Source organism: Macaca thibetana, chromosome 4 (genome assembly GCF_024542745.1).
Source record: "Macaca thibetana thibetana isolate TM-01 chromosome 4, ASM2454274v1, whole genome shotgun sequence".
Taxonomy (NCBI): Eukaryota; Metazoa; Chordata; class Mammalia; order Primates; family Cercopithecidae; genus Macaca; species Macaca thibetana.
The window spans coordinates 147864082-147879832 of NC_065581.1; the positions used below are offsets into that span (position 1 = coordinate 147864082).

General features: G+C 38.4%; 1 non-coding gene across 1 annotated transcript; it reads left to right on the forward strand.

The window, feature by feature from the left end:
* The first annotated feature begins 3813 nt into the window (after window positions 1–3813).
* Window positions 3814–3922, forward strand: LOC126953969 (U6 spliceosomal RNA). Its single transcript, XR_007725439.1, has one exon. It is a non-coding gene; the product is annotated as a U6 spliceosomal RNA (small nuclear RNA).
* Window positions 3923–15751: the final 11829 nt, after the last annotated feature.

Sequence of the window (15751 nt, forward strand, 5' to 3'; positions counted from 1 at the left end):
GAAAGCATGATGCTTTTTTCCCTAAGATTGGGTACAAGGTAAGAATGTTTTCTCCTCTTACCATTCTTATTCAACAGAGTGCTGGAAGTTCTAGCCAGTTCAGTAAGGCAAAAACAAAAACAAAGCAGACAAGAAAAAAAAATAACCAAAACAAGCAAAATAATAATAATAATAAAAATAAAAGGCATATGAAAAGGAATAAATTAAAAAATAAGACTGTCTCTATTTGAAGATGACATAATTGATTATGTAGAAAATTCCAAGGAACCGACCAAAAATTTTCTAGGTCACATAAGTGAGCTCAAGAAATTTGACAAATATAATGTAAGCATTCAAAAATAATATTTCTGTATGCTAGCAGTAAATGGTAGATGTCAAGAGTGAAGCTATAAAACCATTTTCAACTGTGAAAAATATAAAATATTTAGGTGTGAATCTATGAAAATGTGTACAAGAGTTGCATGCTGATGAGTACAGAAAGCTGATGAAATAAACCAAATGGAAGAAACCAAAAAAGATCGAATTTAAGTGGAGAATCATACTGTGTTGATGAACTGGAAGTCTCCACATATTGAAGATGTACACTTTGCCTAAATTGCTATATAGGTTTAATGCAATTCCTATCAAAGTCTCAAAAAATATTTTTTGTAGACACAGATAAAATTATTTTAAAATACATATGGAAAGGCAAAGGAACCAGAATAGCTAAAACAATTATGAAAAAGACCAGTAAAGTGAGAGGAATAGGTCTTTCCCAGATCAAGTCTTAATATGTAGCTACATAATATAGCACTGGTAGAAAGATAGACACATAGACTAATGGAACAAAACAAATAACCCAGAAATAGACGTACACAAATATGCCCAACTTATTTGTGAAAGAAGTGCAAAAGAATTTCAATAGAGGGAAGAGAGGCTTTTCAACAAGTGGTGCTGAAGCAACTGGACATCCACAGGCAAAACAAAAACAAAAACAGAAACAAACAAGAACCTTAACAAACACAATTTATCCAAAAATTAACTCAATATGGATTATATCTTAAGTGTTAAAACTATGAAATTTTAGAAAAAACATGGGAGAAAATCTTCAGTATGTAGGGCTAGGTAGAAATTCCTAAACTTGGCACTTAAAATGCACAATCCATAAAAGGAAAAATTGATAAATGGAACTACATAAAAATTTGCTCTGCAAAGAAAAAAAAAGCCTAAGAGGATAAAAAACCGTGTTACAGAGTGGAAAACTATTTTCCAACCACATGTCTGACAAAGGACTGGTATCTTCAGCATATAAAGAACTCTCAATATTCAACAGTAAAAAACTTGAGCAATCCCATTAGAAAATGGGAAGAAGTCATGAAGAAACATATGACATAAAAGGATATATGGATGGTAAACAAGCACATGTAAAGATGCTGAACATCGTTATCGCTTAGGGAAGTGCAAGTTAAGACTATACATTATCAGTAATACTTATCATAATGGCTAAAATAAAATGGTGACAACACCAAATACTGGTGAAGACATAGAGAAACTGATCACTCGTTCATTCCTGGTAGGATTATAAAATGGTACAGCCACTCTGGAAAATAATTTGGCAGTTTCTTAAAATACTGAACATACAGCTCTAAACAAACCAGCAATCACACTCATGAGCGTTTATCACAGAGAAAGGAATACTTATGTTGACATAAAAACCTGTACACAAATGTTTATAGCAGCTCTATTCATAATATCCAAATTCTGGAAACAATTCAGATGTCTTTCAATGAATGAATCAGTGGTTAAACAGTGCCACGTGCATATCATGGAATACTGCTCAGCAAAAAAGGCAAGAAGCTATTGATACATACATCAGCTTGAGTAAATTGCCAGATTCATTCCATATTGTACTGAGTGAAAAAAGCCAATAACGAAACGTCATATGCTATATGTTTCTGTTTATATAACACTTTTGAAATGACAGAGTTGTAGAAATGGAGAGTACATTGGTAGTTGCCAGGTGGTAAGGGGTAGGGGGCAGCAGTGGGGAAGTGGTATGGCTGTAAGAGGGCAACATGAGGGATCCTAGTGGTGATGGAAATGGTTGTGTCTTGACTGTATCAACATCAATATCCTGGTAGTGATATTGCATAATTGTTTGTTGATGGTACAAGTAGGAAAAATTGGGTAAAGAGTGTCCACTAGATCTCTCTACATAATTTCTCACAACTGCATGTGAATCTAAAATTATCTCAAATTTAAAAGTTAAAAATTTTTTAAAGGTTGTTGATGATATACACTATGCTGGAGGACCACAAGGCAAGACTACAATGAAAGGCCTTGCAATTTCCATGTCAATCTAAAGATGTTAAGTTAGTTTGAGTCTGTGCCCTTGAGATTTGGACTCAGGCCTGATTTAGGCTTGGCTTGATTTATGGGTTTCTGCACAGGTCTCCTCCCATTTATTAATCTACTGCTTAGAGTAATTGGGTTCATATCCATTGAAGAAGTTAGGGGAGGAGATTCTTGTTCAACTCCTATTCTGTACAGTTCCCAAGTCTGTTTGCCCACACAACCTTAATACTAAAACCAACCAACCTTTTTTCATCAAAAGCAAAAAGGTATTATTTGTATGTAGATACGTAGGTAATATGAATCTTTTATTAATGAGTTCATAGATAAACTCATCATGTAACTTGATTGTGAGGGGCAAAAATAAACTTGAATAGCCTATCCTAAGCTGTCATAGGAAGAAATATAGGTTCATTTTGGTATCAGAACAAAAATGCAACCGTAAGGCAATATCATTTCAGAATTTTCTTGCAAAAAAATTAAAGTTTTCTATTTTGCAAAGGATGCAATGGACAAAATTTATAGAAGGATGGAAAGATTGGGAGAAGATATTTGTAACTCCTAAACACACAAGGGACCAATGTTTGCAACATGTTTGTATCTACAAATTCCTCAGAAAAATACAGAAAATGTTACTTAAAATGAGCAAAATAAATATGACAATCATTCACAGAAATCCAAATGCCTGACGAGTGTATAAAGAGTTGTCAAAATTTCTTAGTAATAAGAGAAAGTGAATTTTCAATGCAATGAGACACCAATTTACACTGACGAGAATGGCAAAAATAGTTGGATAATACAACATTTGGTGGTGGTGTTGGGTCACAGGCAACCTTCTGCACTGCTGGAGGGAATGTAGGCTAGTATAGTTTATGGACAGTGATTTCGCCGTCTTCAGCCACATTAGGTACCCATAGCTCTGCTCCCCTGCCGGGATCATAATAGGACATGAATGAGGAAGTAGAGGAGTTAGGATGTCCATCACTTGGAATAAGCAAGTAAAACTTGGTGATGCACACCATGGAGCACAATATCACATTTAGAAGCAATGAACTAGATGTACATGTAACAGCACAGACAGATCTTTAAAACATGGTATAGAGTAAGAAAAGTAAGATGCAGATTGGAACCATTATATGTAATTTTATAAAAGGGTTTAACATACACAAACAACAATACTGTTTTTTTTTACAAGGTTGCACACAAATTCAAGAAAGCATATAAACCACATTACGACTGTTGCCTGTAGCTGGAAAGAGAGCAGGGTTGGAAGATAAATAGTATATACGTAAATAAACAAAAATGAGCTGGGTACGGACCTTGATGATACCGGGCCTTGAAATGAGTATGGTTAGCTCCATCCTGGCACCTGAGGTAATTAAAGGAGGAAGAGATGAAGAACTAAGGGAAGGGCTGGTTATCTGGAGTTGAAAGCTGGGTAGATTGAATGTAAACAGCAGCTAAGAGGTATTGGTAAATTTAGTGCTCACTTTGGCAGCAGCACATATACTAAAATTGGAGTGATACAGAGAAGATTAGCATGGCCCAGCGCAAGGATGACATGCAAATTTGTGAAGGGTTCCACATTTTTTAAAATTTTCCACTCATCAACCAGGAAGAACCAAATTTACTCTTCATTCACACAAACATTCATTTACTCATTTAGTAGATAACTTCTCCCCGTCCACTGGAAAAAAAAAAAAAAAAAAAAAAAAGAGGTATTGGTAAATTTAGAAAGACACCTGAAACATGCATAGCTCAGCTCTTTATCTTTCTCTTGGGAGCCAGCCTCCGTTGTGAGGTCTCGCTTAGGTTTGGGCCTCCTAGGATTGAGTGGGCAAATCTTAATTCTGTGGTTTAGCTAGTAGGCCCATTTAGGTTCCACACTTCCAGCTGAACTTAATTAGTGAAGACTTCCATTCTTACTTTCTTACTCAAATTGCTCATCACTGGGTAGGTAAGAGGGATGCTATTAATTGGGAGCCCTTCTTGGAGACTACAGCTTTCACAGGCACGCAAGTAACCTGAACTTTGTTATTATAATGATTTGCCAGCCAATTTTTCTATCATCTTATCCACCTGGATCAAGGTACAGCCTGGACTTAACAAAAAGCAGCATATTGAGCTAAGGAGTAAAGGTACTATTCTCACCACTAGAGAGGAGTGTAGCTGTTATCGGAGTTTCCTATCAGAATCTGTTGACTCAGGTTTGTGTGTAAAATTAAATTCACAGATTAAACAAGCTTGCTTATCAGGCTTTCGCTGGACATTTTCAATTATTACTATGTTACTAGGATAGGGTATTCTAGAAGGAAAAATGAAAATAGGGCTGCAGACATGCTGGGAACAATGGGCAGGAGGCAGCAAGAGAGTCAAACAGCACTTAGAAACCTTAGCCATGGAGGAGAGCCTTGTCCAGTACAACAACTGACATCCGTAGCCTCAGGACAAAGCAAATTTCTGCTCCATATTCTGCTCATTAGGTGAGAAAATATCTAATCCATTTTCAATAGATTGTCATTTTTAAAAAGGCATCTGAAATGGCTAACTTCAGCTATTTGAAAAATCAGTAATGTGCAATATCTCATCCCTCAGTCTTATTTGATAAATGAGATATGGTCTGATATTACTGTCTTAAAATAATTATATATTTATAAAGTCTAATTTTGATACTCTTCTAAAAATGTACACTTTATTCCTCTCTGTAGTGATCTAAATAATAAAGCCAAGTTTATTATTATGATTGCTTTGTACTTCTAAGGTGTTTTCTAAATCCAGTTAAACATGTAAGTGTGTTAAACAAAGAAGTATCTTCAATTTAAACCATTATCCTAGATGCTTTCTGGCTTTATAGAATGCTGTGGATTTGCAATATGTGTGGTTTATATTTTGCAATGGTAGACTTTGATCAGGTGAAACATAGTTAAATAGTAATCCGTAATAAATTTATATTACATATACAGCCATGTTTGCAAAACTTCTTTCCATCTTATAATGATAATAATGACTTTAACTTTTAATTTCTTCCATTCTAGTTTGAGGAAACTGTGAGTGTGTTTGAAAACTTTGGCTGGCAGTAATGCTTCTAAGATCATTCGAACACACATCTTCCAGTGTGTTAGAAACACACATCTGATCTCTGGAGTTGTTATATTCATGCAAATGCTTAGATCTTCATGCACACTGAATTAGAAGGAATCAATATAAATATGAGTAGATATCTTTACATTGCAGAGTAGAAATCTGCTGAGAATTATTTATCACATACTCCAGAAACTGAACATAAAAAAGTTAACTATTTTTATGCTTAAAATGCAATATGTGATTATTCTATAAAGGTAAACCTTTAAAAAGTATAGGACAGAGTGAAGTTTGTGTCTTCTTGATTCCCTTTCCTGACCCTCCTCAGATAACCACTGTTATATTTTGTGTGTATCCCTTCAGAACTTCCAAAACTGGGCTTTTGATTTTGGCACAGGAATGTTGCTATTCAAATATAATTATTATACTGTGACTACACTGACCATCATACAGATAAAGTTTTTAAATGCAGATAAAATGTGGTTTTATATATGTAAAGTTGTAATAGGGACTTTGAGGAATCATTTTACAGTGTTAAACCTGACTCATTTCAAATTCAATTCTTTTGTACCGGAAGAGCTGGTTAGGCCTGTTTTTCCTGGTTCCCACAGTCTTCCAGGCTCAATCCATCTTTACCCTAAATTCTTATACACCCAGTGAAAACTTGTTTTTGCAATATCTATATATTTAACTTTTAATAATTGTAGGATAAATTGCTTTTCTACTTTTCTTCTTTGTAGGAAAAAAATCGACTAGTATAGGCAATAGTAGCTTGAACTCTGCGTCTGACAGACTGAATACTTTGGAGATGGTTATTGCCAAGTTTTTTGGGTCTTATATAAATAAAAAGCTTAACAGTTTGTCATTTCACGCTTTTAAGTACATCAAAAGCGTTGGATGAACGTAAGTAGTGGAGTAATTTTCGGTTTTACATTTTCAATTATCAATGCTTGGTTAAAGTGAGCAAATACTAAATAAATGCATAAAAGTGCTTACTAAATAAATGGAAACAAAAAGTGGCTCTAATAAAAATGTTGCAATATTTTCTCATCAATAATTGAAAAGACAAATGATTCCAAGTTCATTCATTCATTCACTCATTCATCTGATGTTTGATTAGTGCACCCAACTGTCCATCTATCCGTCCACCTGTCCATCCATCTTTCTACCCATGCCTTCTTTTAAAAAATACTTTTTAAACACCTTCTCTGGGCATGGCATGTAAGAGGATATTAAGACAAAATGAAACAAAACATAAAACACCAATGGCATCTCCAAGAAGGTAAACATCAACAGTCTAGTTACAATTCTTGAAGTGGATATTTTGGGGTAATATTTCTCAAGAAAAAAGTCATAAAGTTGATTTATACAAGCCTGAAGTAAATTGTCTTGGAAATTAAAATTCAAGATAGACATTTGTAGTTAATGACCTTACCCTGGAGGATCTCAATTTAATAGAACTGGATTTGCATACATAGTTATTAACTGTGAGTGATCAAATTGTTTTTTTGTTCAGTGCCGGATTCCTCATCTGTCATAGAGAGATAATGAAACCTACTTCTCAAACTCATCAGGAATATTAAAATATTATACTTGAAAGCCTTTCTAATTCTACAGTGTAGTACAGTTCTAAGGTCACTTTTACAGGCATTTCTTTCTTCCTTTCACTTTTCAAAACAAGGTCTCCCTCTGTTGCCCATTCAGGCATGAAGTGGTATAATCTTAACTTGCCGCAGCCCCTACCTCCTCGGCTTGGGTGATCTGGGACTACTGGCATGCACCACCACGCCCAGCTAATTTTTTTGTATATTTTGTAGGGACACGGTTTCTTCATGTTGCCCAGGCTGGTCTTGAACTCTTGGGCTCAAGCAATCCGCTTGCCTTGGCCTCCCAAAGTGTTGGGATTACAGGTGTGAGCCATCGCACCCAGGCAAATTTTTGATGTTTTGTAGAGACAAGGTCTCACTATGTTGCCAGGCTGGTCTCAAACTTCTGGATGCAAGTGAACCTCCCACCTCGGCCTCCCAAAGTGCTGGGATTACAGGTGTAAGCCACCATGCCCAGCTTACAGGTATTTCAGTGAGGTAAAGACACATTTTCAGAAGTACGGAAGACTTTTCCTTATTTTGTGCAACCATTGTGTTTGCACTATCGTTAATGATATTTTGTTCCAATGTAAAATTAGTCAATGTTGGTAAGCCACGATAAATCTATATCTAAATATTTGGTCTAGTTGATTCTAGTATAGGAAGGAGTGCTGGAAGTGAGGAAGGGTGGACAGAAGAGATAGAAAGTGCTGCAATGTGGGGTGAGAAAACAGGAGTGGGCAGTGAGAGATGGTGTGGAGTGGTAGCTGTACAGAGCTGGCCTTACCATAGATTGTTTCATGCTGGCGATCATTCTGGAGCTGATTCTCTCAATCAACCTGAGGGCCCATGGATATTTTGAAAGTGCACCTTAAAATTCTAGAATGTTAACTCTACAAGAGAATGCACCATTATCCATTCCAACCCTTTCATTTTTGGAGGAAGAAACGATAGCAGCGATGTTAAGTGACTTGCCCAAAGTCACATAGTGAGTGGCAGAAACATACGATAATTTGACAGTTGTTTTGACATGGGACCATTTTAGAGTCCTAAAAAATAAGTTATTGAATTTTATCTGTTCTTAGTTTTAACTAATGCGTGCAACAGACTTGAGTGTCATCCTCTATATAACTAAATCACCTTTGTGTTAGAATCAAGGAGGGGGCTGGGGTGGGTGAGGCACAGACACTTGCTGCCAGAGCATGTGTAACCAGCAGTCCTTTGTTCACCATACCTGCTTCAATCATTGTTAGGAAACCTAAAAATGTCTATTACAGATAAGACAGGTGATGGTGGGAGGGATGTTTGGACCACAATGTGCTGATTCCCATCTTCACTTTAAACTGCTCAGAAAGCCGCGATTCAATTTCATAATTTCTCTCATTGCTGGGTGTGGTGTCTCATGCCTATAGTTCCAGCATTTTGGGAGGCCAGGGTAGGAGGATTGCTTGAGCTCGGGAGTTCAAGGGCAGCCTGGGCAACATAGTGAGATCCTGTCTCTACAACAAATAAAAAAAGTAGCTGGGTGTGGTGGCACACACCTGTAGTCCCAGCTACTTGGGATGCTGAGGCAGGAGTATTGCTTGAGCCCATGAGGTCAAGGCTGAAGTGAGCCATGATTGTACCAACCCACTCCAGTCTGGGTGACAGAGTGAGACTCTGTCTCAGATAACAATCATAATTATTATAATTATAATTGTAACTTCTCTCAGTACTTTGTATCACACCACACTTAAAGCTATCAAATACCTCTATAATGTTAGTTTTGGACAACATTGTTGCAACACTTTACAACTGTATCTTCGGCCAGGCACAGGTGACTCAATACCTGCAATCCCAGCACTTTGTGAGGTCAAGGCAGGAGGACTGCTTGAACTCAGAAGTTCAAGACCAGCTTGGGCAACATGGCAAAACCCTGTCTCTGCAGAAAACAAAGCACCAAAAGTTAGCCAGGTGTGGTAGCACACACCTGTAGTCCCAGCTACTCAGGAGGCTGAGACAGAAGGATCACTTGAGCCTGGGAGGTGGAGGCTGCAGTGAGCTGAGATGGTGTCCCTGCACTCCTGCCTGGAAGAGACTGTCTCAAAAAGAGTATCTTCATTGCCTTAAAAATTACAAAAGTAATAGATATATGGAAATTCCAAACAACACAAAAATGAGTAAAGCAGAAAAAGCCTTGAAATGAGGCAAGGTTAGGGAAGGATAAGAGTTGAGATATCCATCATAAAAAACCACTGATGACCTTTTGATGGAGGTCAAGTGGTTCTGTCTCAGTAGTTCTAAGGCAGGGGCCATAGCTGTCCAGCTTTCTAACTTGCATTAGGACCCAAGTCACTGCCTTACTGCTTCTTGGGTTAGCCTTACAGGTATTTCCCCTATACGCCTCTGTCCTCCTTTGTGTAAAGAGCCCCAGGACATCTCTACTAAAAAATACAAAAAACGAGCCGGGCGAGGTGGCAGGCGCCTGTAGTCCCAGCTACTCGGGAGGCTGAGGCAGGAGAATGGCGTAAACCTGGAGGCGGAGCTTGCAGTGAGCTGAGATCCGGCCACTGGACTCCAGCCTGGGCGACAGAGCGAGACTCCGTCTCAAAAAAAAAAAAAAAAAAAAAAAAAAAAAAAAAAAAAAAAAAAGAGCCCCAGGACAGCAGGATGCTTTGGTGGAAAAAGGTCAAGGTCAGTATCAGGCCCAGGTTCAAACCTTGCTCTGCACTGAGTAGGTCACTGAGCTTTCCAGTTTGTTTATTCATTTGCACCTGTGGATAAAAACCACTGTGTGGTGTTGCGAGGATTAGACACCTCGCCTTGGTGGTAAGGAGTTCAGTCAGTGGAAGCTATTGTGATTGCCACCGTCAGGTAGTTCTAGTTTGAACTTCAGGACCTCAAAAATAGTAACTCAGATTTTCAGAAGTCAGCATAGGCAGCTCTAGGGGAAGATCCTGTGGACAAACCTTAAAGAGCTCAGAAAGCTGGTTTTGCATGCCGGAGCAACCAACAACACACAGGTTGCCTTCATGGGCCTCTGAAAACTGTTACGAAGGTGAGCAACCATCCCAAAAAGAAACATTGAAGATTTAGTTTTCAAAAGCATCATTCATCTCAGAAGAGTGCTTGTATTGCCTATTCTACCAAACAGGATGTTATTATGCAAACTTCAGGATCTATTGAGAAACTCTCCAAGTGGGAAGTCCCTGGCCTTGTAGGAAAAGAGAGTAATTGTATTAACTAATTAGCGAAGGATCACTTCACACATATCAGGCAATACTATTTAGAGAAAAGATTGTTTAAGTCAGACTAATACAGGAGTTTTCACACTCCTAGGTATATATTTTATGCCTCAAAGATCCTCTGCAGCAAGAAGATTGCAGTCCTGGAGGGCACTTGTTAATATTAAAAACAACTCAGATCAATCTAATTGTTATTATCCAGTAGTTTTGTTTAGAAGAGTTATAGAAGTAGGCATTTAGATTGTCAAAATGAAAGTTCATAGACAGAACAGGGTAGATAATTTAAACATGTGCTATCTTAGTCTCTCCTAGATTAGATTTTCATTGCCTACATGTTTGGATATCAGCAATGCCATCATAAATGTCTGAATCAACGTGGCTAAAAGAAAACACCATGAAGATCGAACTGAAGACTCCTAGAAGAAAACAGATAATAGCAGAATTAGCCCTGAGAGATCAAATTGCTTTTTATTCCATGGACATCATGATTTGACACAAAAAGGGAAGAAAATACAAATATATATCACTGAGTTCAAATTTAGTTTGTGTTTATCTTTCTTTTGCTAAATTATCTTTGCTCAACTGTTGAGCCTATAGTGCTTCATTATTAACAGAAGGTGAAAGCTGGCTTGGGATGCCAGTTACAAACCATAACAGAGAAGCTGTTTTTCTCAGAGATTTCAGTGTTGTTTTTGAATCATGTAAGTGGCTGGTGTATACATTTTCCCTTACCTTTAATCACATGAACTAAAATAACTTCTAAATTCCAAGTCTGTTGCTGCTTGCTAGAAAATGTATACATTTCCCCAGGAGGGAAAAGAGAGTCTAGAAGAAAGGAAAAAAGAATTTAGAAGAAAAAAATATGCAAAATAAATGTCCGGCTTGCAAACACTGGGTTTATGCTAACGGAGCCAATGCACATTAAAGGTCATTGCCTTCGTGCCCATTTCCCTGAGAGTAGATATCTGTTAAGGATGCTGTAGGAGTGGGTCCAGCATTCGATGAGAGGTTGTGCTTCGATCATACTTTCTCACTTTGAGGACTTTGACACACTCATGTGTTGGGATTGACTATAAACCATATAGAAGTAATTTATTTCTAAAAATCAAGGATTGAAGCCAGGGAGTAATTAATTTAAAAATAAAGAGTTGAGATTACCCTTATAATGCCCCTTAAAGTCACTCATGTGAATTTGAATATTCTTTCTTAAGTGGAGGGAAAGAGGTGATGTTGCATTCTATTAAATGTTATAGGCGTACATAGCACTAGAAAATGTACCTGTGTTTTTTTATGGTGAGAAAATGTCTGAAAATACTGAGTTGTGTGATTTCTAAGGCTTCTATGATTCTATAATTCTGTCAAAAGCATTTTTAAAAACAAGCTCAAAAAAGGCATCCAATTTGTATTTCTTGTCTTTACCCTGTGGTTCAGATATATCAATAGTTAGCCATATGTGGCTGTTTATCAATATAAAATAAAGCCACTAGTTTCACCAGCAGTTGGTTGTTCTTACCCATTTTCCCATAAAATCACATAGTTCAAATAAAAGATGAAGTTTGATTAATCTAGCTTTTACGTCAATTCCGAGTTTGTAGAGTGTTACACTGCCACCCTGTGGACATAAGTTTTTCAGCTTCCAGCAAGGCTTTTTTTTTTTTTTTTTTTTTTTTTTTTTTCCCATTTTTTTTTTTCTTTCTTTGAGACAGGGTCTTGCTTCTGTCAGGCTGTAGTGAAGTGGTGCCATCTCTGCTCAGTGCAACCTCCGCCTTCTGGGCTCAAGTGATCCTGTCATCTCAGCCTCCCGAGAGGGCTACAGGCCCGTGCCACAGCCCAGGTTAATTTTTATATTTTTTGTAGAGATGGAGGGTTTTGCCATGTTGGCCGGGCTGGTCTGAAACTCTTGGGCTCTAGTGATCCACCCACCCCAGCCTCCCATCTGTTGGAATTACAGGTGTGAGGCACTGTGCCCAGCCCCAACAAGGCCTTTGAATGTGTAACTAGGATATTCCACTTAAAAAATATGCAAGGCAAATAGCCTCATCGATTGTAACTCTAAAATGAGTATACATGAAAATGTTAGGCATTGATCACTATGCAAGAATTAAAATAATTGCTTCCTGTTAAATGAAAGTATGCAAAATGATGGTTACTGCATAAGCCAGTTTCTTTAAATATAACTACACCTTTATCAGAAACCAGAAAACATCCCAGGAAATAGATATTCTAGAATTGTCTTCTGAGCTAAATCCCAGTTTAGGATGATCAACTGTTCCATTTTTCCTGGGGCAAAGTTTTCCCAGGACTTTAAGCCTAAAAATGGGAAGGTTGTGGGCAAACTGGGCACAGTTGGTACATATGACACACATATGGCTGTTTTGCCCAGGCATTTTAGCCTTTTTTGCTTCTAGCAATTTGTTACAGACTTACGGGAACTCACAGTAACCCTTAGGGTAAAAGGAAAGTCTGATGAATTAAAAGTAAATGGATCCAATGTTATTAGCAATATTATTTATTATAGTCAAAAAATGAGAACAATCCGAATGTCAACTGTTGAGTGGGTGAAGAAAATGTGGCATATTCATATAATAGAGTATTATTCAGAAATAAAATGTAATGAAGTACTACAACCTGGATATACCCTGAAGACATTGTGCTAAGTAAAGAAGCCAGACACAAAAGACCACCTATTGTATGATTCATTTATATGAAATGTCCCGAGTCGGCAGTAAAGACAGAAAGCAGATTAGTGGTTAGCAGGGACTGTGGGGAGGGGGAATGAGGAGTGATGGTTAATGGGTCGGGGTTTCTTTTTTTGGGTGATGAAAATGCTCTGGAATTCGATAGCAGTGCTGCTTGCACAACTCTGTAAATATACTAAAAGCCTCTGAATAGCACACTTTAAATAGGTGAATTGTATGGTATATGAATTATATCACAATACAGCTGTTTAAAAATAAAGTAAATAGGTCCTTGGTGTCATGTTTTCAATGCAGCAGACTGTCAGCAAAAGGGATGATGAGTAGAAAGACAGTATATGAAAAACTACTTTATTTCTCAACATTTCCATGATTAACTACTTTCAGGTCTATAAACTGTAGAATCAATTAACTTAGAAATGATTTAAGAGAGTAAGGAAGCCATGAATTTCAGATGCAATGTTTGCAGATATAGAGATTTGGAGATGTAGTGTCAGACACATCTGGGTTGGACCTCAGGCTCAATCAATCAAGCTTCAGTTTCCTCACCTGTAAAATAGATTTGATAATTGAGCTCACCGAATTGAGCGTTAAGGATTAAAGGAGTGGGGACCTTGAGCGATCTGGTTGGCCTTCCAAGGCAGGATTACTGTGACTGTGGTGCGTGCACACTCTCCTTTTCCTATTGTTGCTGTTGTTTCCTATTGTGGCCAGGTACAGACCAAGTGCTGAGTCTGGGTGAAGGAGAGAAAGCTTCTCCTCTCAGGCGATGTTGGCTCTTTGTCCCTTGGAGAGTGGCTGTGGTCTGGCTATGTTGATAAGTTCCACAGAGCTGCTATTCATCAGAAATTCAAATCAGCAGATTGTTACTGGGAGAGCTTTCCACCCTGAGCTCCCTGGAGAGTCAGGGTTTCAGGCGTCCTGGATCGCAAGCAGCTCCTGAGGTGGGATGAGGGACAGGGTGTGATGTTTTCAAGAACCTTCTTTCTGAAGGACTTGCTCCTTTCTTCTTATACCACTTGTTCTTCCTTCATCTTTGTTTTCTTCTGGTTAGCCCCAGGCATCATTTTAGTTCATGATGCACACACCTCTTTTGTCCTATATGGAAAGCAAGCATTCTCTAGTGCTCCAAAGCATGGGCACTTAGCAAAGGTTTTAAGTTTTAGCAGCGAGCCATTTCAGTTGCTTTCTTTTAGATCATTCCTATTTTTCTCTGTATCATCAAATCATCTCTTCTTCTTATTTAAAATTATTTTTATTTTTTTGATACATGGTCTCCCTCTGTCACCCAGGCTGGAGTCCAGTGGTGCGATCATGGCTCACTGCAGTCTCGACCTCTTGGACTCAAACATTCCTCCCACCTAAGCTTCCCAAGTAGCTGGAACTACAAGCATGCACCCACCATGACAGACTAGTTTTTTAAATATTCTGTTCAGATGAGGTTTTGCCATGTTGGCCAGGCTGGCCTTGAACTACTGGGCTCAAGTCATCCTCCTGCCTCAGCCTCCCAAAATGTTGAAATTACAGGCGTGAGCCACCGTGCCTGGAAAATCATCTCTTCTTTACCTTCCTTGGGCTTCATGAGCCAGGATGCCAGTGCCTCTAAGGTGCTGATTATCACAGGACTGGCACATAGGATGTGCCTGTTGAATGCTTGCTTGAGGTAGGCAAACTGTTTAATTTATAACAATCAGCCTTTGGGGTGAAGACAGAATTCTGTGTAGTATTTTTCAAATCCTACGTCACTGCCTTTTCCTGTTCGTCTGGATGTTTTCCTCCCTCAGTATTCCCCTCATCCGGAGTCTCTGAGGGGGTGACTCTGTGGGAGGAATAAAATGGAATATTTTTAAAGTGCCTTATCATGGCTTAACTATGATACCTCAAAACTGACATCGCCATACCACTCATTTTTTGTTGCGCTTGAATGAAAAGAGTTATACGAAGTTACAAATGTTAGGGGAGTTTGGGCCAAGCATTTCCGGAGAGGAGTTTCTGTGTGGGAGAGCAGTCATAGACTTAAATGGCTGAATTGGTTTCAGGAGGAGAGAATCAAGAAGTGCTTCTGGCCACTATTGTCTAGCCTCACGCCCAGGGTGGGAAGGGGATGACGGTGCAAAGTTTGGAAATGTTCCTTGTTCCTCCTTCTACAGGTCGGAAGGAAGTCATGCAGAACTCACCTGCAAGGGATCCAGGGAGCTCAACAGGAGGCTGAATTTAATCTCACAGAATGAAGAAAACTCAGGAGAACAGAAAATTAACCTAAGATTAAAGGAGCTGAGGGAAATTGCCAAACTTGTATTTCTAGTAGGGACCATTTTTGAAATTTGTTGTTGTGTTTAACTTTGAGAAATATCTATGAAACCCAATGACATACATTTCAAAAGTTAGCAGAACTTAAGGAGTTTCTTTTAAAATTAAAAGTTTACATTAATAGCTGATCATACACACACACACACACACACGCATGCACTCACACACACCTAAAACCACAGTGCATGGTTTATTAATGTATTTATTTGATAAATATTTATTGAATGGTTATTGAATTGGATCATATAAAATTGACTTTCCTTTTTTTTTTTTTTTTTTTGAGATGGGATCTCACTCTGCCACCCAGGCTGGAGTAGAGAGGGATGATCACAGCTCACTGTCACTGCAGCCTTGACTTCCTGGGTTCAAGTAATCCTCCTGTCTCAGCCTCCCAAGTAGCTAGGACCACAGGCATGCACCACCATGCCTGGCTAATGTTTTCTATTTTTTCTAGAGACAGGGTCTTGCTGTGTTGCCCAGGCTGGTCTTGAATTCCTGAGCTTAAGTTATCCACCTGCCTCTG